At 39.6% G+C, this 22415-nt stretch overlaps 1 protein-coding gene across 2 annotated transcripts in view; it reads left to right on the top strand.

Moving 5' to 3' along the window:
* Positions 1-22415, top strand: part of MAPRE2 (microtubule associated protein RP/EB family member 2) — a 169426-nt gene that overhangs the window by 23543 nt on the left and 123468 nt on the right. The gene's annotated exons all lie outside the window — the stretch shown is intronic.

The raw sequence follows: 22415 nt of genomic DNA, 5'->3' as shown, positions 1-22415 counted from the left end.
GTATTAAAAGCTCAAATCAGTAGATAATAGGCCATATTTGTCTGTGTGTCCATTGTGATAAACAGTGTGGTTGGTGGTCACTTCTGAGTAAATTGTTTGGGAAGAGAAACCTGAAAATCTTCTCTTGAAGAGTAGAGTTTTAAGGAGTTTCCTTGATATTAAATCAAGTGAGATTTGCAGGTATGAAATTTTAATTTGTATTGATTTGAAGTGATTAGGTTTTATTTAAGTGGGATGAATAAGCGTTTCCCCTTCTGCTCTAACGAAAATGGAGGTGTGGCACCCATTTGTAGTTTGAGAACAGTTTCTCCACAACGTTTCCAGGAACAGCACTTAATTCATTCTAACATATTTTTGAATGCCTTTAATGTATGAAGCTCCATGCTAATTGCTTTGGTGTTTGTTTATATAAAGATGGGTTATGTGTTCATTTCACAAACAGTTGAGTGCCCACTATGAGCTAGGTATTGTAAGGTTTCAATGGTGGGATTCCAATGGTGAGCAAACTGTAACTCCTTTCTCAGACAGCCTGATCTTACTGGGGAGCTAAGACATTAAGTGCTTGGTTACTATCTGAAAGGTTGCTGGTTCAAACCCACCAGCGGCTCCATGGGCAAAAAGACCTGGAAATCTGCTCCTATAAATATTTACGGTGTAGGAAACCCAATGAGGCAGTTCTACTCTGTCATACAGCATCACTATGAGTTGGAATCAACTCGATGGCACACAATAACAAGACGTATGTATAAATAACTATAATAAAATATGGAAAGTGAAAACACCGTAGGAGAAATGCAGTTAAAATACTTTGGAAGTTTAGCAGGAAAGGTAGAGGTGGCCTTCGAGCTAGGCCATGAAGTAAGTTGAATTTGGATACTCAGAGATGGTGAGATTTGCCATTCATTCCCTAAGCCTTTATTGAGTGCCAGCTCTGGGCCAGGTTCTGTGCTGGAAGCTAGGGATATGGAGGTGAACAAGACAGAGCTCTTAGCCCTGACTACCTAGTGCAGTGGAAGAGCTTTAAAAAATATAAGTGTGATGGCTTGTCTGGCAGAGGACACATGGGGGTAGAAATGAAAGTGTCCTTTAGAATAAGGCTTCTTTTTGACACAGACTTATCATTGGTTATTGTGTCAGAACCTGTGGGAGGTCTGCTACTGGAAGTTTGCAGGTTACTCTGGATGTACTTTTTACTCACCAACGTTCCAATTAAAACTCGTCTACATTTACAGTTAGTCTCCCCTCACCCCCATGAGTACATTTGTTCAGAAAATGCACAGAGCCTAGGCCTGGGATCAGCAGGACCCACATCCTGGCCCTAACCAGTGGGTGACGAACAGGAACGGGTTACCCAATAAGCAAGGTAAGTGCATGCTTAGGGCATCAACAAAACAGAGATACCGGTTGTCCAAAGAAAAGACCCATAGTTGCCAAGCAGATAGGACACAGGAAGAGCCAACGATGCAGTGGAAGGAAACTGGCAGTGCGGTAATGAAACTGATACCAGCTCCAGTGCATGAGAATGTGCTAGCCAGTAATAAAGTTCACACAGGGGCATGAGGGCGCCCAAGCACGAGGTTGTTTAATCTAGGAGACCCCCACCACTTCAACACCTTCGTTGACATCTGTTTCCTACGATCTCCTCGTATGTAACTGAAACTGCTTATCTTGGCAGTTATCTTGGGAGTATACTATTTCTTCCTAATAAATATTTATAATTATAGCATTTATTATAAAACAAGCATCAAAATTGAAGTACGAGCCATTTAAAGCAAAATTGGTGAAAGTCAGTTTTTCATGGTGAGATCAACAGAATTTTACATTGATTGTTGAAACAACTAAGTTCACTGATTCATTTTCTTTGTTGTAGAATATGTGGAATATTCTTTTTATAGAAAATGTGGGATATAATAAAAAGTACCCCACTTCCACTAAAAATTTTATAATCCAGTTCAACTCATTCTTATAAAATGGCATATGCCACTTTTGTGTTCAATCACTAATGTTATAGTTGCATTTACGAAGTTACATCATGGATAGCTAACACACACACACACATATATATATATACCTTGTTTTAGTCATCTAGTGCTGCTATAACAGAAATAACACAAGTAGATGGCCTTAACAAACAGATATTTATTCTCTCACCATCTAGGAGGCTCAAAGTCCAAATTCAGGATGCCACCTCCAGGGGAAGGCTTTCTTTCTGTATCTGCTCTGGGGTTAGGTCATTGTCATCAGTCTTCCCCTGGTCTAGGAGCTTCTCAGCACAGGGGCCCCGAGCCCAAAGGACGAGCTCTGCTCCTGGCTCTTCTTACTTGGTGGTAGTGAGGTCCCTCTCCTCTCTGTTCACTTCTGTCTTTTATATCTCAAAAGAGTTTGACTCAAGATACAACCTAATCCTGTAAATTTAGTCCTGCCATATTAACGTAACTGCTTCTAATCCTGCCTCATTAACATTATAGAGATTAAGATTTACAACACACAGGATAATCACATCAGATCACAGAATGAAAGACAGCCGCACAATACTGGGAATCATGGCCTAGTCAAGTTAACACATATTTTAGGGGGATACAATTCAATCCATGACACATGTATATATATATAAAAAAAACTCACATATCCCGTTAGAATTCATATGTAAGCAGAGACGGGGACACCACAGATTATCAATGTTAGGGCCCTCACATGCCTTAATCCGGCCCTGGTGATGGAAGCAAATCGCTAAGAATGGTAGGGTTTTGCTTTGTTTTTTAAACAGTGGAAAGAAACTCAATGATGCTCTAATCCAACTTGCTCATTTTGCAGATGAATGTTCTTGGGTGAGGCGAATTGAATGATCTGCCTGGGGTCAGACAGTTAGTGGCAAAGCCACAGCACCAGAACCCTGGCTTCTGACTATTCTGTACTTGTTATTCTATGATCACAGCCTTACTCTTACCCTGCCTCATCTATACGATAGGGGTAATAAGAACTAAAACAGAAGGTGACCTAAGCCTTCCTCAATCATATAGGAGAACAACATGTACTTTACCCATTTCATACCACTGCTAGAAATTTTAAGTTCAAAATTTTTTTAATTAAAATTTTAATTTCAATAGTAACTAGCCAATGAGAAGTAGAAAGGTGGGAAACTTGGGGGAAAAAAATCTTACATCTGCCACTTGCCTAATTCAGAATATCAGGCAAGTAGCTTGACCTCACTGAGCCCACTTTTCTCATCTTCAGAATAGGGAGCATAATACTTCTTGAGTTTGCTATGAGAATAAGACAGGATAACATAAGGGATGGGCACATTACAGGCACTTAACAGATGTTATTTTCTTTCCCCTTATGTCCTAGAGCTACAGGTTCTTCACAGGTTTTCTTTTGTTTATTAATGAGGTTACCTTATAAGACTCATGAGAATTGAACAGTGTAATGAGCATACACTTATGGAAGTATCTGGTGTGCAGCTTAATGTTCTCGTTTCTGGATTTTCACTTACCTGTGATTGAGTAGAGATTTAGAGCTTTTTATCCATGGTTGCTCTATTTTTCTTCAGTACCTTATTTTACATGCTCTATGAACAATGTTGTGACTTGGTAAGACTTAATAATTCATTCATTTTCTCTGTGTTCTACTTTAAAATGATTTGTCAAATAAACATTGATGGAGAGTGGATTATTAGATGATATAAATGTGGCTAAATGTTAACAGTGGTTGAACGTGGCTAGTGTATATGTGAGTGTACGTTATACTATTAAACTATTTTTTTCTCCTTTTCTTGATGTTTGAAATGTCTCAAGCCAATTTTAAAACATCACGAAATATTAATTAAGGCTCTACCATGGCTCCATCTCTGAGCAAGGTGGAGGGGACACATTTTAGGGAAAACAGGTTCCCTGCCCTGATGGAGCTTATGGTCCACTGGATAGAATACTAATCAAAGATACAATTCCGCTACAAGGTGCTAAGTGCTATGGTGGGGGAATTACAGGATTCTCTGGGTGCCCCAAACAGTCTTTGAAGAGGCAGGAGAGAACGGGCCCCAAGAATACAACTCTTCACTGCAAGAAGCAGAATAGGATGGCTGACCTTCAGGTGAATGTAGAGGTTCGGAGCAGGAAATTTAAGATCTTGTCTAATGTCTTCAATACCCCCTGTGAAATCAGAGACTAAGCTTCAAATACCCCCTGTGAAATCAGAAACTAAGCTATCTGTTGAGGGAGGAGAGAGGGTTAGGGTGAGAGATGTAAGGAAACTAGAAAAGTCTTGAAATGTCTGTTTTTTAGACAATGATAGTGAGTGTCAACTAGGGAAGCAGCCGAATGATCTGGAAGCATTAAGCACACACTGGAGTCTGGAGGCCATGAACTTACAGTTGGGCTGATCTTCTAGGAAGAGTGCGTTTCCTCCCAACAATACTCAGCAATGCCCAGGTCAAATGAGGCACATGCATCTGGACAGATGAAAACTGTATAAAAGCTCATTATGGATTGAACTGTGTCCTCCCAAACTATGTTGTAAATCCCAACCTCTATGCCTGTGGGTATAATCCCATTTGGGACTCAGTTGTCTTCGTTATGTTAATGACAGAATCAGTATAGGGTGTATTTTGAGTCAATCCCAAACTAGCAAGGAGAGATGGGGGAAGAGAGAAGACAAGCCCAGGAGCAGAAGCTCAGAAGAGACAAGGACCTTCCTCCAGAGCCAACAGAGAGAGAAAGGCTTCTCTAGAGCCAATACCCTGAATTTGGACTTCTAGCCGCCTAAACTATGAGAAAATAAATTCCTGTTTGTTAAAACCATCCACTAGAAGCACTAAACGACTAAGGCAAAGCTCCTCTTTTGGGAAACAGGTGATCATGAGGACCGTGCATTTATTTTAAAGTGGCCTAACGCTTCATTCTTTCTTTTAAAATGTTGCAAAAGCCACATAAGTGGGATCCGAGTTGGTAATTTTTGGTTTTATAATGACTTTGATATTTGTACAGGGATTGTAACTAACTCACCAGGGCCCCCTGTTGACTGAATAGATTATTAGGGACCAACCTTAATTAATAATTGATTTGATTCAGGGTGAAACTTTGAACAGTTTATTGAGTAGTTTAATGGTGTTGCATCCCATACACACAAATTTGCACTGTCAGAGGTACTTGTGGCACCACGGCAACTACTTTGTTGCATACAGAAATAAAACTGCCAAATTGCTTAGCAAACCTTTTAATACACTACGTGACACAGTTTTACTTTGATTCACGTGGGGTCACCATGAGTCAGAATCAACTCAATGGCATCAGGTATATCCCTATAGGAGGTTCTGCTTTTTGCATAAAGTCCTGGGATCTGGCTAAATATTTATTTTTGCTTGCAAAAATGTCACTAAAATTACTCCGAGGTTAATATATCTTATCAACATTTTTTTTTTTTTTTTTTACAAATGGGCTATGGTGTGTGGAAAGAATGGTACAGATAGGCTGGTGCCTGGAATGCTTGTATATATATTGAAAAGGAGCCCTGGTGGTGCAGAGGTTCAGTGTTCGGCTGCCAACCAACTGACAATTCCAGTCTACCACCCGCTTCTTGGAAACCCTACGGGGCCAGCTCTACTCTGTCCCATCAGGTTGCTATGAGTCGAAATCGACTTGATGGCAGCCAGTTTGGGTTTTTGGTTTTGTTTGTTTTAATCAAGAAAATGGAGTCCTCGGGCGGTACAAATGGTTCATGTGCTCAGCTGCTAGCTGAAGGTCCAAATCCACGCAGTGGTGCCCCGGGAGAAAGGCCTGGTGACTTCTGAAAAGTCAGCCATTGAAAGCCCTGTTGAGTACACAGTTCTACTCTGACAAACATGAGGTTGCCATGAGTCATGATTGATTCAACGAAAACTGGCTTTTTTTAAATCAAGAAATGTGTTTCCTCCACCCACTTTACTCTCTGACTTTATTTTCCTGGTTGAGAAGTCACTAAAAGAATTCATGCACAAAGGTAATAGGAGCTAACCCTGTGACATGTCTTCTCCCCACTGCTACTCCCAGGACTTTAGAGCAGAGCTGTTGAAAGCGCTTTCTGCCAGAATGGAAATGTTCCATGGGTCAAGTAATTTGGTAGCCACGAGCCACATGTGCCTGTTGAGTGTTTGAAATGTGTCCAGTGTGACTGAGGAACTGCATTTTAAATTTTATCTTATTTTAATTAATTCATGGTAGAAGCCACATGTGATCAGTGGCGGCTGTATTTGACAGCGCAGCTCTAGAGATCAGTGTAGATAGAACTGAAAATTTGAGTATAACTTGCAAATAGAGCCACCCCAGGAAGTTGGTCAGGTCTTTGATGTTCAGGTAAGTCTGACCTGGCCTTCTGACCTGGCCTTGTCCTGCCATCACCAGGCTGGGGATAGTCTAAGGGTTCCAGTTTATGTGAGGGTCAGTATGAGAGAGGGAGCGAGATCTGAAACCAACTCAGGACAAAGGTGGAGTCACCTTCATTTCTACCTAAACTGTGAGCTTAATACCTGAACACCAGAGTCCTGTGTTCAAAGGAGGAAAATATGTAAATATGTGGGGGGGATAGATACACCCAAACTCCCCGAGGGACCAACTTGCTGGACTGACGGCTGTGGAGACCATGGTCTCAGGGACCATCTAGCTCAATTGACATAACATAGTTTATAAAGAAAATGTTCTACATTCTATTTTGGTGAGTAGCATCTGGGGCCTTAAAAGCCTGTGAGCAGCCATCTAGGATACTCCACTGGTCTCACCCTTTTGAGAGCAAGGAAGAATGAAGAAAACTAAAGATTCAAGGGAAAGATTAGTCCAAAGGGCTAATGGACTACATCTACCATGGCTTCCACCAGACTGAGTCCAGTACAACTAGAGGGTGCCCGGCTACCACCACTGACTGCTTTGACAGGGATCACAATAGAGGGTTCCAGACAGAGCTGGAGAGAAATGTAGAACAAACTTCTAACTCAAAAAGAAAGACTGGACCTGCTGGCCTGACAGAGACTGGAGAAACCCTGAGAGTATGGACCCCAGACACCCTTTCATCTCAATAATGGGGCCACTCCTGAGGTTCACCCTTCAGCCAGAGATTCAACAGGCCCATGGAACAAATCAAGACTAAAGGGGCACACCAGCCCTGGGGCAGGGACTGGAAGGCAGGAGGGAACAGGAAAGCTGGTAATAGGGAACCCAGGGTTGAGAAGGCAGAGTGTTGCTATGCTGTGGGGTTGTTAACCAATGTCATAGAACAGTGAGTGTACTAACTGTTTGATGAGAAACTAGTTTGTTCTGTAAACCTTCATCTGAAGTATAATAAATAAAAAAATATGTTGGGGAGAAAGCAAACTTTTTTTAATGCCTGCTATGTACCAGACTGGTCCCTAGGTGGCACAAATGGTTTGTGCTCGACTACTGACCTGAAGATTGGTGGTTTGAACCCACCCAGGGATGCTGCAAAAGAAAGGCCTGGTAATCCGCTTCCATAAACATTAAAGCCAAGAAAACTCTATGGACAGCCAAAGATTAGATAGGTTCATAAAACAAAATGAGACTAAATGGACACACCATCCCAGGGGCAAGGGTGAAAAGGCAGGAGGGGACAGGAAAGCTGATAAAAGGGAACCCAAGGTCGAGAAGGGGAAAGTTTTGACACATCTTTGAGTTGGCAACCCATGTCACAAAACAATATGTGTATTAATTGTTTAATGAGAAACTAATTTGCTATGTAAACTTTCATCTAAAGCACAATAAAAATAAAAACAAAAACCTCAGTGGAGCAGTTCTACTCTTAATACATGGGGCCATCATAGGCTGAAATCAACTCAGGGCTATAATTGGGGTTTTTTGTTTTTTTGGTATGTACCAGGCATTCTGTCATCAATTTTACCTATATTGTCTCATTGATCCTTGTGTGTGCTGTATTAACCTTGTTTATGCTTTACTTTTAATAGATGAGGAATTTAAGTTTCAGATAGGTTCTGAACTTATTCAGGACACATAGCTAGTAAGTGGTAGAGTCAGGATTAGAACACAGACAGGTGTGAGTCCAAAGTTATTTCCACAAACAGTACCTATACCTAGATATACATGTGCGGAACTACCAAAGAAGCAAAACACCTTCAGGGTAGGATTGGAGATAAGGCAGAAATTGGGAGGGATGGGGTGCTGCAAATGGCAAATGACTTTACCTTGTATGTGTGTGTGTGTTTACTTCTTGATTGACTTACAAGTTCTACCTGTATCCTGTATTTCTCCTCTCTCCTCCCTCCTGCCTTCCCAGTCATTTCAGTTATATTGACTGTATGTTACCCTGTCATGGAAATATAGCCATTGGTGTCATAGAAGATGTACAACTGGTTATTTGGATTAAATTCCTTAAGAAACAAAGACATACCTCATCACCTTAGTTACCATCTAGGCAAAAATCTCAAACCCCTTGGTAGCTACCTGTACTTATTTCTGATATATTTTATGACAAATAGATTATTTGCAATCACTTAGTCAAACATCTCCCAGGGTTCAACTGCTGCCTGCCTGCCTTCTCAAATGTCTCTTACGTGTATGATATTTCCTTCTACTTCTATTGTTAGTTGCTGTCGAGTCAATGCTGAGTCATGGCAATCCCATGTGTGCAGAGTAGAACTGCTCCGTATGGTTTTCAAGCCTGTGACCTTTCAGAAGCAGATTGCCAGGCCTGTCTTCTGAGGCTCCTGTGGGTTGAGTTCCAAATGCCAACCTTTTAATTAGTATTCAAGCACTTAACCATTTGCACTACCCAGGGACTCTCTACTTCTGTAGTATTTCCAAAGTTTCTATCATTAAAAACAATAGTGGAAATCATTGAAAGCAAATCACCTGTCATCCTACCCTAACAAATCATTTGCTTCATTTTTTTTTTCTTCTGGTCCTTATTCAAGTAATTTTTATATAGTTATAACCATACCTTGTGCATATTTTAGTATTATGCTTTCTTTAGTTGACTTTATGTTATGAGCAGTTTTCACTATCGGGTCTCTATGAGTCAGAGCTGACTCGACGGCAACGGGTTTACACATATTTATGATTATTGTTTTAATGTCTGTATAATAGTCTATAAAGCTGACATTTTGTTATTTATCCAACCTGATATTGTGCACTGTGTAGAGTCTACTTCGAAGCTAGTCTGGTATGTTTTAAACTTATAGATCATAACTGGTAAAATAATACCTTTGCGTGTCAGTCTCACACCTGTGTGTTCCCTTATCTCTGGGAATACAATTTTTATTATACCATGGAATTCCTCATTGAATATTACTTTGGATTTTTTTTCTATTTTTCACCTTTTTTTAAAAAAAACTTCCCAAATATAGTGTTATATTCTTGAGAGCAAAGATGATGCAATCTATTTTAATTATCTCTCTAGACTTTAGGCACTTAATACATGCTTCTTGAGTTCTGTGTAACCTGTAAGACCAGCTCGACATCAGGTTGCCTGGCTATTTGTGCTGTGGATGACACACATTTTCAGTATCCATTACCTCAAGTATCATTCTGCTTAAAATGTGTGTGCTGGCATGTTTGTGTTCTAAAGTTAGCCATGCTTCAGTCCTCAAGAAGGAAATCCAAACGAATTACAGTCAGGTTAGTATCAAACTACATTAGGGAGAATGAATAGTAAAGGGCAAGTTAAGCCTCGGAATATCTCTCCAACAGACTAAATTATAGGCCACTGAGTTTTTTAATTTTTCACCAGGACTCCGAATCTTGCTTTGGAGTATCGCATTAAGCCTTTACTGGCCCATGGTGTTCCAAAACACTGATGTGTTTTTTATGATGATTTCTCAGGGTGATGACTAAGCTTTATCATATTTGCCTGGTAGAGTTTCTCTCACGGGATTCTTATGTCTCTAACTATATTTTTGCTCTTGGTGAATGATATCTTTCAGACCTGCAGAAGGTAATGCCATTCATGCAACGTTATAAGCTAGATTAAGTCATTAGCATACTCTTTCACTGTTTGGCTTAGAGAAAAGCTTAGCTCATTTTTTAAAAAATATGAATTGATTGCTGGGAGTGTAATGGACATTATTGCATCTAGCCAGGAGTAACACAATTCTGTCATGATGGCCTGAAATGAAAATTTTCAACCATTTTTGCCTCCTGCTCGAGGAAACATAGCTCACATTCAGGGGGCCAACAAATACATGAAAAGATGCTCATGATCGTTAGCCACTAAAAAAAAAAAAAATGCAAATCAAAGCTACGATGAGATATCATCTCACCCCTGAAAAAATGACAATGATCAAAAAACAGAAAACAACAAATGCTGGTGAGGTTATGGGGGGATTGGAACTCTTATACATTGCTGGTGGGATTGTAAAATGGAAAACAGTATGACACTTGCTCAAAAAGCTAGAAGTAGAAATACCTTATGATCCAGCAAACCCACCCCTAGGTGCATATTCTAGAGCTTTAGGAGCGGTGACATGAATAGACGTATACACACCCACGTTCAGTGAAGCATTATTGACGATAGCAAAAAAATGGAAACAACCTAAGCACCAATCAGCGGATGAATGGATAAACAAATTGTGGTACATACACACAATGGGAGTCTGAGAAACGTCTTACAATGTGGACGAATCTGGAGGACATTATGTTGAGTGGAATAAGTCAATCACAATAACTCAAACATTGTATGGTCCCACTATTACAGAAAGTCAAGAATAGACACACAGAAAGCAAAGTTCTCTGATAGTTACCAGGGATGAGAAGGAAAGGGAAGGGGAATCACTTGTTATGTTGGGTGATGGGAAAGGCAATCCCAAATATGGGTGAAGTCAGTACAACTTGACCAAGGTAAATAAAGACATTAAGAAGTACAATCATTCAATCAGTAAACAAACAGAATTGAGCACACGTACACATAAAGAAAATATATTCTCTACAGAATAAAATAAAAATTTCCTAACCAGTAACACTATTTAAAAAAAAAAAAAACTATCTGATCAACAATTTGATGTTTTTATTGTGCGGTGAGATATCAAACCAGAAAGCTTCTAAAATTTAATTCCATCCAGGTAAAATTATTTTGGATTTCAGGGTAAGAATGATAGAGGAGAAAATTCTAGTTAGAAAAATTGGCATTGCTGATACAAAGAACAGAATTGTTTATCTTATGGAACTCAATACATGTTTTCAAATGATACAGAATTTAGATTATCCAGATGCGGCCATAAATGGCTTCAGAGGAGATGGACTTTGAGCTGAACCTAACTTTGTAAGATATGGATAGGTAAAAAGGATGAAAAACTATATTCCTGGTGGGTGAGAAAAACAAGGAATGGAGCAAAAACCTTCTTGAGGGGAGAGGGTTTACTGATTCTCTCTGATTCTTTAATGAGAATAATGAGGGTGTAAGAGAGAAAGATAAGCTAAAGTCAACCATGCAACATCCCAAATACTAGACTAAATTGTTTGTGCTTTATAGTTTAGACATTGGGGAAAATATTGAAGATGATGCAAGTATTCTTCTAGAAAAATTAGTGCTTTGTTTCAAGATGGCCGTCTAAACACAGCTTTGCTTCCTTTCCCACCAGACCTTCAACTGAAATAATAATAAAGTTTAAAAAAAAAAAGGAACAAGTCCATGGCAGTACTAGAAACATCAGTGGGGACCAGAAATTAAAAAATTTCTAAGAGACAGAAATGGGTGGAATTATATTGGTAGCTAAATAAAAAGAACAAAAGAAGAAAAAAAAAAACAGAACTGTTAATCTAAACAAAACCCAAATAATTCGGGGAATAAAATAAAATAATAAAAATCTAATTATCATTAAATGGACAAAAAAAAATCCATTAATTTTTTTAATATCCATTAATATTTTATTCCCCACCCCCCAAAAAAGAGAGGACGAGGTAGAAGTGAAATCCCTGGGTGGTGCAAACAGTTAATGTGCTTGGCTGCTAACGGAAAGGTTGGAGGTTCGAGTCTACCTACAGGAGCCTCAGAAGAAAGACCTGGTGATCTAATTCCAAAAAATCAGCCATTAGAAACCTTATGCAACGCAGTTCTACTCTAATACACATTAGAGTCGCCATGAGTCAAAATAGACTCGACAGCAACTTGTTTGTTGTTTAATTGATAAAAAAGAGAAACCACAAGGGTTTATGCAAATTAAACACATCAGTATCAAATTAAAAATCAGTAGAAGGGCATACTGGATGTGGCTAAAGAATATTCCAAGATACGAAGAAAAAGACAAAATGATGGAAAAAATGAGGAAAATATTAAAGTGACATGGTGGACAATCTAGAAGGTCTAACACTGACTAAGAAGAATTCTTAAAAGAAAAAACAAAGACATTGGAGAGAAAGAAAGATAAAGATTCAGATTAAAAGAGGCTGAGTGTTGAGCAGTATGAATTTGAAAACCCAAACACAAACCCATCCTGGAGAAATTTCAGGATAAAAGAGCTCTTAGAGATTCCAGAGTGAGGGGCAAACAGTGAGATTACCAATAGAAAAGTCATCACTTGCATGGCATAAACTTTGAAATGCAGCACTAAGGGCTCTGAGACTGTGGAGCAGTGCTTTCAAAGTTCTGAGGGAAGTGAATTTAGAGCTATAGGTCAGGAAACCAAAATATCAAAGTATAAGAGCAAAATAGATATTTTCTGTCATGTAAGGCTTGAAAATTTTACATCTCTTGCACTCCTTATGAAAAAATAATTTGAAGATGTACTCTAGCAAAATAAAAAATATTAAAAATGGAGGATACACAGAATCAATGAAACCATGAAACTATTAGAAGTGTCCAATTATAAGAAATATCAGGAGACCAGCAAAAATTTCAAAACAGTTGGTCTAAATTAGGTGGTGGGTTCCATGAAGAATGCCTTGAAGAAAAAAAAAATCAGATTCCATTATATAAATTTAGGCCTAGAACTTAGGTATTTTTTAATCAAAAGATGTCATATATGTCTGCTGTCAAGAAGAAAAACAACAAACAAGTAGTTAGATGCTCTGAAAAAAAAATATATATATATGAAAGTCGAGATTCAAGTTCAATAAATCTTAAAACGAGGCATGCTTTTGAACAATTAATGATGTGTGAGAAAAAATCCATTTGATGCTTTCATTAGACTATTCTTCTGATTGCAAGATTTAATGAGAAAACTTGATTCCGAAGACAATAAGAATTTACATAATCATAAATAGTATTTACTAGATTTCAGGTTTAAAAAGAATCCACAGTCAAAACAGAGAAGACTTAACTGTAGTCATACAACATAATGTAAATATTCAACATTTCCATAAAGGAGACATAATGGTAAAATTACAAAAATTAAAAGCAGGAGAGGTTAGGAGGAAACATATAATAGAAAGCCAACAGACACTGTACCTTAGGATTAGTCAAGAAATAGAATTTTAAGCATATTATTTAAAGTTAAAAAGTAACCGCTAGAAGGACCAAAAGTAACATTACCAATAAAATCATAAGGACGTGAGAAGTAGTAGAAGTATGTTGAATTTCTTTCTTAGTGGAGAATAAATAGATACTAAGTTGATAAATCGAGAAGAGCATCTATCTGAATTTTTAGAGACACAGTTGTAACTCCAAAAGACTAAACACAGAAATAGTTTAAAAAAAAAACTTTGAATTCTAGAGTAAGGGGTAGTAATGGGAGAGATATTTATGTTTCATTTTGTACATTCTGTAGACCTCAATTTTTTTTAACATGTAAGTATTATTTTTATAAATTACAAATAAATAGTTTACATTTATGAAATGGATTGGAAGGAGGGAAAGCAGAGGCAAAGAGACTCTTGGAAGCCACATTTTACCTAAAATGAATGGTGGAAAGACAAAGGAAGATTGAAAGAGGCAGCTGAAAAAAAAAATTGATAGGAGTTGGTGATTGAAAGGGCCTTTGAACAAAGAAAGTGATAAAACAAGTCAGAACAAAGCAAAGATGTAGAAAAATTTCAGATTCATTAAAGAGATAATCTAAACTGAAACTACTGACAAAATGATACCCTGAATTATATAATTTTATTGATGCCTTGCTGTTTCTCACTGTCTTAGGCTGGGTTCTCTAGAGAAGTAAAACCAGTGAAGCATATATGTAGAGCGAGAGAGAGAGAAAAAGAGATTTATCTCAAGGAAATGGTTCATGCAGTTGTAGAGGCTCCCACATCCCAAGCCCATGGATCAGATGTCAGGCTGGAGGCTTCTCCTGACTCTTGTAGCTGCAGGTGCTGATGAACCCAAGATGGGCAGATAAGGCAGCAGGCTGCTGGCTCACAGGCTGCAGAGTCTGATGAATCCCAAGATCAACAGGTAGTACGGCAGGCTGCAGGCTCAAGTGCCAAGAACCGGAGGTCAGATGATGATGAGCCAGATGCAGGATCCAGAGCAAGCGAGGGAGCTTTGCCAGAAAGTCCATATATATATTTGATGCAAGCCACACCTTTGAGGAAACACATCTTACAACTGATTGGCTGATTACATCATATCACACCATGGAGGATGACTGTATCATTACATAACTGCCAAATTACATCATTACGTAACTACCAAACGACATCATTATGTGACTGCCAAACGACATCATTACATAACTACCAAATCACTGAAATCATGGCCAACTCAAGTTCACACATAACTTTAACCATCAATTCACCCAGTAATATTTCTTCAGGCTGGTTGAGAAGTGAAAATATAACCACTTTATTCGGTAAGATTTATAATTTCCTCAAATATTTGTCATAATAAGAATGTGGTAACCTAGGTTTTTGTATTTTATTTGATCATAAATATTAAATATGTAACACTAAAGAACCACCATAGGTCACAGTAAAGAGTAAGTTAAATAAGATCATATTTTGGTTAAAATCTTCACATAAACAACAAAAAATTGATGCTTCAGGCTAACACTATATGCTAGCTCTATCAAATGTCTTTCAATAATTTGATCTGTGGCAGGGAAAAACGTCCAGGTTTTATTACATTAGAAGCACTCAAAGTTCCAGAGCTGCGAATATTTGTTGAGTTTTTAGTGAGTTTTTAATGCTATTCTGGTACCATGTGCTAGAATTTTAGCAACTTCTTCATCATGGCCCTATTTACTAATGATTTAAAATCCTAACTTGGAACTGGAAAGAATAGAGGTATTTTCAAACTCCTTAACAAATTGTGACCCCCTCTGTGTCCCTCTTCTTCCTACTCAAGCTCCCTGGCATTCACATCCTGACATCATCCCATATTTATAAAGTATCCGCATTTCAGTTTTGCTGGTAACTATATCACTTGCTTTTCTTTAGCAAATAGAAACGAGAATCTTGAGATTAATAAAATTTGCTGAGAGTATCTGTGGAACAGGATCCAAAGGTTTCCTTAACCCCCATTTCCCATTTTGGAAAGAATTACAATCATGCAGAAAATCATGCAGAAAACTTGGCTCTCACATTTGCCTCACTGATGTTCAAAAGAGAATCACAAAGAGACCTTTTGAGTCAAGTAACTTACTTTACACCACAGAAAATACCATGGACAGCAAGGTCTCTTGTTGCTAAAGGGCACTGTCTTTTGCCAGGTAAATTGAGTGTTAAGAAGCTCTGGGAAGACAGACAGATTCTCTTTTGTTTTGCCTTTTTGTCTTCCATGTTGTGAATGGCTACAGTGATGAATTTCAAAGGATGAGAGCAAATGATACTTTTTTTTGGCTTGGAGGAGGGAGAGTGGAGAAAATAGAACAGAAAAAATGACACAGGTTTACAACCAATTCTAGAGTTGAATACTAGGAAACACTAGGAGGTTTTCCTGAAGGCTTTTTAGTGAAATCAAGCTTCTTGCCTTCGTTAGAACTACTAGCAAAGCCATATTTCTTCTCTAGGTCTGAATGTGCCGTTTATATAGTACTTGTACAAGTCATGACATAAGCATGGCTTTGCAGCTGTTTCATAACCGCTGTGTAGTTTATTGGCTTTGCTCCACAGCACTGCGTCCAAACTTCGGGAACTCTTCTCAAGTACTGTGAATTTGGGAGGAGGCCATTTCTGGAATGATTTACTTTACTGAGAGTGGAGCGTTTTGCGTGCAGAATGTGGGGCTGCTGTTCAGCAGGTTGTGTCCAAATGTAAATGACCGAGCAGAGAGCCTTTTTTTTTGGACTTGTCATCTGGCCTTGGAACTCATGCTACCCAAACCTTTGGGCGTTGTAACCACCAGTTGTAAACAGAAATGCTATAATTCTTTTATTTCTTCCAACCAGTCATTCTTGATGAATTTTTAAGTTGATATTTTATTTTGCTGAAAATATAGTGATTCTGACTGTAATGATGTAATCTGATTATAGTCAAAACAGTTGTAAAGATGAGATGGTGGTGGCTGGATGTTCCTGGCTCTTTCTCCTCAGCCTGAATGGACAAGCACTCTCAGAGGGCAACCACTCGGATACTGTAGCATTTATATCATCGTAATTAATTTGACTAAGTTTCTACCCTCTTCCTAACTTTATAATGAAATATACTGAAATTACTTTCAAAAGGCAGCTTAGAGGTCTAGCAGTACCATTGAACAGAGCCCAATACAATAATCAATAGAAGAATTTGATGCTGCAAGAGCTTTGCTTATTACATAAAAGTAGAAAAGTTGCTGTCAAGTAGATTCTGATTCATGGCAATCCCCTGTGTGTCAGAATAGAACAGTGCTCCCTAGGGTTTTCAACGGATGATTTTTTGGAAGTGGATTGCTGTCTTATCTAGTGCTGCTATAACAGAAATACCACAAATGGATGGCTATAGCAAACAGAAGTTTATTCTCTCATAATCTAGAAGGCTAGAAGTCCAAATTCAGGGTACCAGTTCCAGGTGAAGGTTCTCTCTCTCTGTGTTGGCTCCGGGGGGAAAGTCCTTGTCATCAATCTTCCCTTGGGTCTAGGAGTTTCTCAGCTTATGAACCCCAGGTCCAAAGGATGCACTCTTCTCCTGGCTATTCTTTCTTGGTGGCATGAGGTCTCTCTCCTCTCTGCTCGATTCTCTTTTATATCTCAAAAGAGATTGACTCAAGACACAATCCTGTAGATTGAGTCCTACCTCATTAAAATAACTGCCCCTCAACAGAGAACCCCTGAGGGAGCAGGAGATCAGTGGGATGCAGACCCCAAATTCTCATAAAAAGACCAGACTTAATGGTCTGACTGAGACTAGAGGAATCCCTGCGGTCATGGTCCCCAAACCTTCTGTTGGCTCAGGACAGGAACCATGCCTGAAGCCAACTCATCAGACATGAAAGGGACTGGACAATGAGTAGGAAAGAGATGCTGATGAAGAGTGAGCTACTTGTATCAGGTGGACACTTGAGACTGTGTTGGCATCTCCTGTCTGGAGGGGAGAGAGGAGGGTAGAGAGGGTTAGAAACTGGCAAAATTGTCACGAAAGGAGAGACTGGAAGGGCTGACTCATTAGGGGAGAGTAAGTGGGAGTATGGAGTAAGGTGTATATAAGCTTATATGTGACAGACTGACTTGATTTGTAAACGTTCACTTAAAGCTCAATAAAAATTATTAAAAAATATAAATAACTGCCCCTAATCCTGCCTCACTAACATCATAGAGGTTAGAATTTGCAACACATAGAATAATCACTTCAGATCACAAAATGGTGGACAACCACACAATACTGGGAATCATGGCCTAGCCAATTTGACACACATTTTTGGGATACGTGATTCAATCCGTAACAATCACCAAGCCTTTCTTCCAAGATACCTCTGAGTGGATTTGAACCACCAACTTTTGCTTAGCAGCCAGGCATGTCAACTGTTTGTATCACCCAGCGACTCCACTTATTACATTAAGAGGCAGCCTTTTCTTATGATGAGGTCAGAAGGCAGAACTAACGTTTCAGGTTATAAGGCAAACCCAAAAAAACAAATCCACTGCCTTCATGTAGATCCTCATCCTGTAGTGACCCTATAGGGACAGAGTAGAACTGCCCCCTAAACTTTCCAAGGCTATAAATCTTTACAGAAGCAGACTGCCACATCTTTCTCCTGTGGAGTGACTGATGGATTCGAACTGCCGGCCTTTTGTTTGGCAGCTTAGCACTTTAACCACTGCACCACCAGTGCTCCAATCCCACTTTTACTACATGTGGTGGGAGACAAGTTTATAAAACTAGTTAAATTGTATAGGACCTTAAATGCCAAAAGTAAAACTTGGAATTTTTATCCTGAAGATGATAGGAAACCATTGAAGGCTTTTGAAAAAGAAAGGGGGAAGACCAATCTAGTGGTGGTGTGTCAAATGCATTGAGCAGTAAAAGAGTCATGAAGCAAAGAAACCTCTTGAGAGAGACTCATAACCTAAGCATGAGATCGTATGTGTGAAGTGGAATGTTAGGAGTGAGATACAAAAGGAAGTGAAATGAACACATTGTGAAATGAACAAGGATGGAGGACAAATCAGAGAGATGGGGAGCAGAGGGAAAAGAATTCTAAGGATTCAAGACTGAGTGCCGGGTATGGGTTTAGTTCACAGAGGAGATCAGGAAAGGGAGTCAGTTGGGGAGAAGCTTCCTTATTAAATGCAGTGTATTGTCCAAACCAATGGCACCAGCCTAATTTCTGCTTCTGCCTCTGGTCTGCCTACTCAGTGGACGAGAGAATGTGGTAATGAATGTAGATACCACACTACAGTCCTGTGTTTTTACAAGGTGCTTCTGGAAACCTGAATAGATATTTTATTTTTTGAGTTTGCTTTCATGGCAACTCTCCCCTAGGAGAACACGCTCTGTCAGCAGGGGAGGCTTATTCTTTCCGCTGATGTTGCTGTCACTGCCACATGGGTTCATTTTTGTTCTCCCACCCTCCCCAGAAATATTGTAAGCTCTGAAGAAAAAGTGATGTCACCTTCCCTAAACCCTTCACCTGAATCTCCACCCCACTGTTGCCGCACCGTGGTAACTCGGATATCTCTGCATGGCTTGCCACATTTAGGGTTCCCTCTACTCTCAAATTCCCAAACATTCCTGGGGCTTGACTGGGGGTAGGAGAGAGTGCTACTTACCAGCACCAAACCCTCATGTTGTCTCTCTGGCTTTCCTTGTCCCCGGCACACATGCATGGATTGCCTCTCTAGTCTGAGAAAGCAAGCAAAGACTCTCCAACCAGTCACATAATCTTCTAAGCCCGTGGTTTATGGTATAAACTTTAGATCCTGAGTCTTTCAAGGATCTTAAACTTTTTTTTTAATCTTGAACTTTTAATGCTTCAAAGTTAGACTTTTGAGGTTCATAAACTTTTTATTATTATCTCTACCATGGCTTGAAAGCCTATTCTGAAACTCCATACTTGAGTGCTGATTTTGTCTCTCCTCTCAACATTCCTGCTTTAGTAACCCCATGCTGAGGAAATAAAGATTAAGACGGTGGAAGCAGGGTGTGTGTAGCAGAATGTATTTTCCAAACATGGCTACCACAATATCCCCCATGCCACCATGATCTTTTTCCAATGTGATGTTGACATTTTTCTCATTTAAAATATCAGTGGGATCAATATCCCTTCTTCTTGAAACTGAGTGGATCTTTGTGATTGCCTTGACTAGCAAAGTGTGATAGATGTGATGCCATGTGACCTTCAAGACTAGGTTTAAAAAATGCCATGCCCTTCTGCCTTGCTGTCTTGGGATGCTCGCTCTTGGAAGGAGCCCAGGCCACATGGAAAGGTCTTGTGTAGGTTTTCCTCCAGAGCCCCCAATGAGGTCTCAACCAAAAGGCAACATCAATCACCAGTTATATGACTGAGGAAGCATTTGAGGTGACTCCAGCAATCAGCCACCTTCTGACTACAACCGCATGAGAGATCATAAGTGAGAACCACCTAGCTGGGCCCAGTAGACCTCCAGAATGATGAGAGATAATGATAAAATGATTGCTGTTGTCTTAATCCAACAGGTTTCAGAGTCATTCACTATACAGCAATAGAGAACCAAGAGAGTGTTTCTGTTATCTATTGCTGCATGAGAGACTACCACAAAATTATTATTGATCTAAAATAATCATTTTGTTACATTTCATGGTTTGTGGACTAGGAATTGAGGAAGGTTTTGGCTAGGTTGTCTCTCAACCACATAGTCTCAGCTGTGGTGGCTAGGCTGAAGGATCCATTTTCAAGATGGTGTCTTCATTCACATGTTTGGAGGCTCAGTACTCCTTGACACTTCCTCTTTCACCTCTCTCTTCTCTCTCTCCATGGTCTCATCCTATGGGGATGTACATGGCTTGCACCTTCTGTACCTGGTGGTCTCAGGGTAGCTGAATTTCTTAAATAGAGACTGGCTTACAAGAAACTGAGGCAGAAGCTTCCAGTCATCATAAAGTTTAGGCCAGGAGCTAACTGGCATCATTTCTGCTAAAATCTATCCATCAAAGTAGTCAAAAGGCCCAGCCAGATAAAAAGGGAGAATAAATAGATCCAATTTCTCAAAGAGAAGAATAAATTAAAAAAAAAAAAAAATTGCGGACACAGGAAACAAAGTGGGAGCCTAGATTTATAACGCAAAATGTTAGCTTCTAAATTTAATTACCACCATTTATGAATGAGAAAGCTAAGGCTTTTCTACAACTTTTAAGTACCAGAACATAGATTCAAATCCAACTCTATATTAATCCAATCCACAAGCTTTTTCTACTATGTTACTCTTTTCTTCTGTGCCAGATTATTATATTTTCTCAATTCTAAAATTCTGTCTTTAATAAGGAGGATCACACACATACACACATCACAGCTCTAATTTTAGAAAATCCTAGAGAAATATTCTAAATGTCCTGGCTAGAGTCACAGGCCCATCCCTGAACCAATCCTCGTAGCCAGGAGGATGGATATTGTAATTGGCAAGCTCTACTAGAATCACAAGGCTTGAAGAATATTTCCCAGAAGGAGAAGACAAAATAATAAATGTTCACTACATAGGCTCTTTCAACTACATGCCATTACTTCTCATTTATAATGAATCCACTGCATCCCTGAAGGCTGATAGGATCCTCCCTAAAGAAATGGAAGGTGTGGACTGGAGAAGGGTATGGAGAGTGGGCTGTGTAAGGGAGTTAATCCCCAAAATTACCCCTAGAGCTAACAACTGACTCAACTCATTGTGTCTCCCTATGTGTTGTTAAGATTAAGATCCATTTGGATTTCCTAATTGGTCTTAATTCTTTATAATTTAATGAAGGCAAGGCACAGACTTCCTTAAATAGAAATTAAATGGAAGCTTCTTGAAGGTGCCCCCCTTATGTTTTTCTGGGTTTTTTTTTAATATATATAATTTTTATTGTGCTTTAAGTGAAAGTTTACAAATCAAGTCAGTCTCTCACACAAAAACCCATATACACCTTGCTACACACTCTCAATTACTCTCCCTGTAATGAGACAGCCTGCTCTCTCCCTCCACTCTCTCTTTTCATGTCCATTTCGCCAGCTTCTAACCCCCTCCACCCTCTCATCTCCCCTCCAGGCAGGAGATGCCAACATAGTCTCAAGTGTCCACCTGATCCAAGAAGCTCACTCCTCACCAGCATCCCTCTCCAACCCATTGTCCAGTCCAATCCATGTCTGAAGAGTTGGTTTCGGGAATGGTTCCTGTCCTGGGCCAACAGAAGGTCTGGGGGCCATGACCACTGGGGTCCTTCTAGTCTCAGTCAGACCATTAAGTCTGGTCTGATGAGAATTTGGGGTCTGCATCCCACTGCTCTCCTGCTGCCTCAGGGGTTCTCTGTTGTGTTCCCTGTCAGGGCAGTCATTGGTTGTAGCCGGGCACCATCTAGTTCTTCTGGTCTCAGGATGATGTAGTCGCTGGTTCATATGGCCCTTTCTGTCTCTTGGGCTCGTAATCGCCTTGTGTCCTTGGCGTTCTTCATTCTCCTTTGAGCCAGGTGGGTTGAGACCAATTGATGCATCTTCGATGGCTGCTTGCTAGCGTTTAAGACCCCAGACGCCACTCTTCAAAGTGGGATGCAGAATGTTTTGTTAATAGATTTTACTATGCCAATTGACTTAGATGTCCCCTGAAACCATGGTCCCCAGACCCCTGCCTCTGCTACTCTGGCCTTCAAAGCATTCAGTTTATTCAGGAAACTTCTTTGCTTTTGGTTTAGTCCCGTTGTGCTGACCTCCCCTGTATTGTGTGCTGTCTTTCCCTTCACCTAAAGTAGTTCTTATCTACTATCTAATTAGTGAATGCCCCCTCCCACCCTCCCTTTCTCCTACTCTCGTAACCACAAAAGAATTTTTTCTTCTCACTTTAAACTATTTCTCAAGTTCTTATAATAGTGGTCTTATACAATATTTGTCCTTTTGCAACTGACTAATTTCACTCAGCATAATGCCTTCCAGGTTCCTCCACGTTATGAAATGTTTCACAGATTCCTCACTGTTCTTTATCG

The sequence above is a fragment of the Loxodonta africana genome, chromosome 11 (genome assembly GCF_030014295.1).
Source record: "Loxodonta africana isolate mLoxAfr1 chromosome 11, mLoxAfr1.hap2, whole genome shotgun sequence".
NCBI lineage: Eukaryota > Metazoa > Chordata > Mammalia > Proboscidea > Elephantidae > Loxodonta > Loxodonta africana.
Note: the sequence above shows the minus strand (reverse complement) of the source record. Positions and strands in the feature narration are given on the sequence as shown.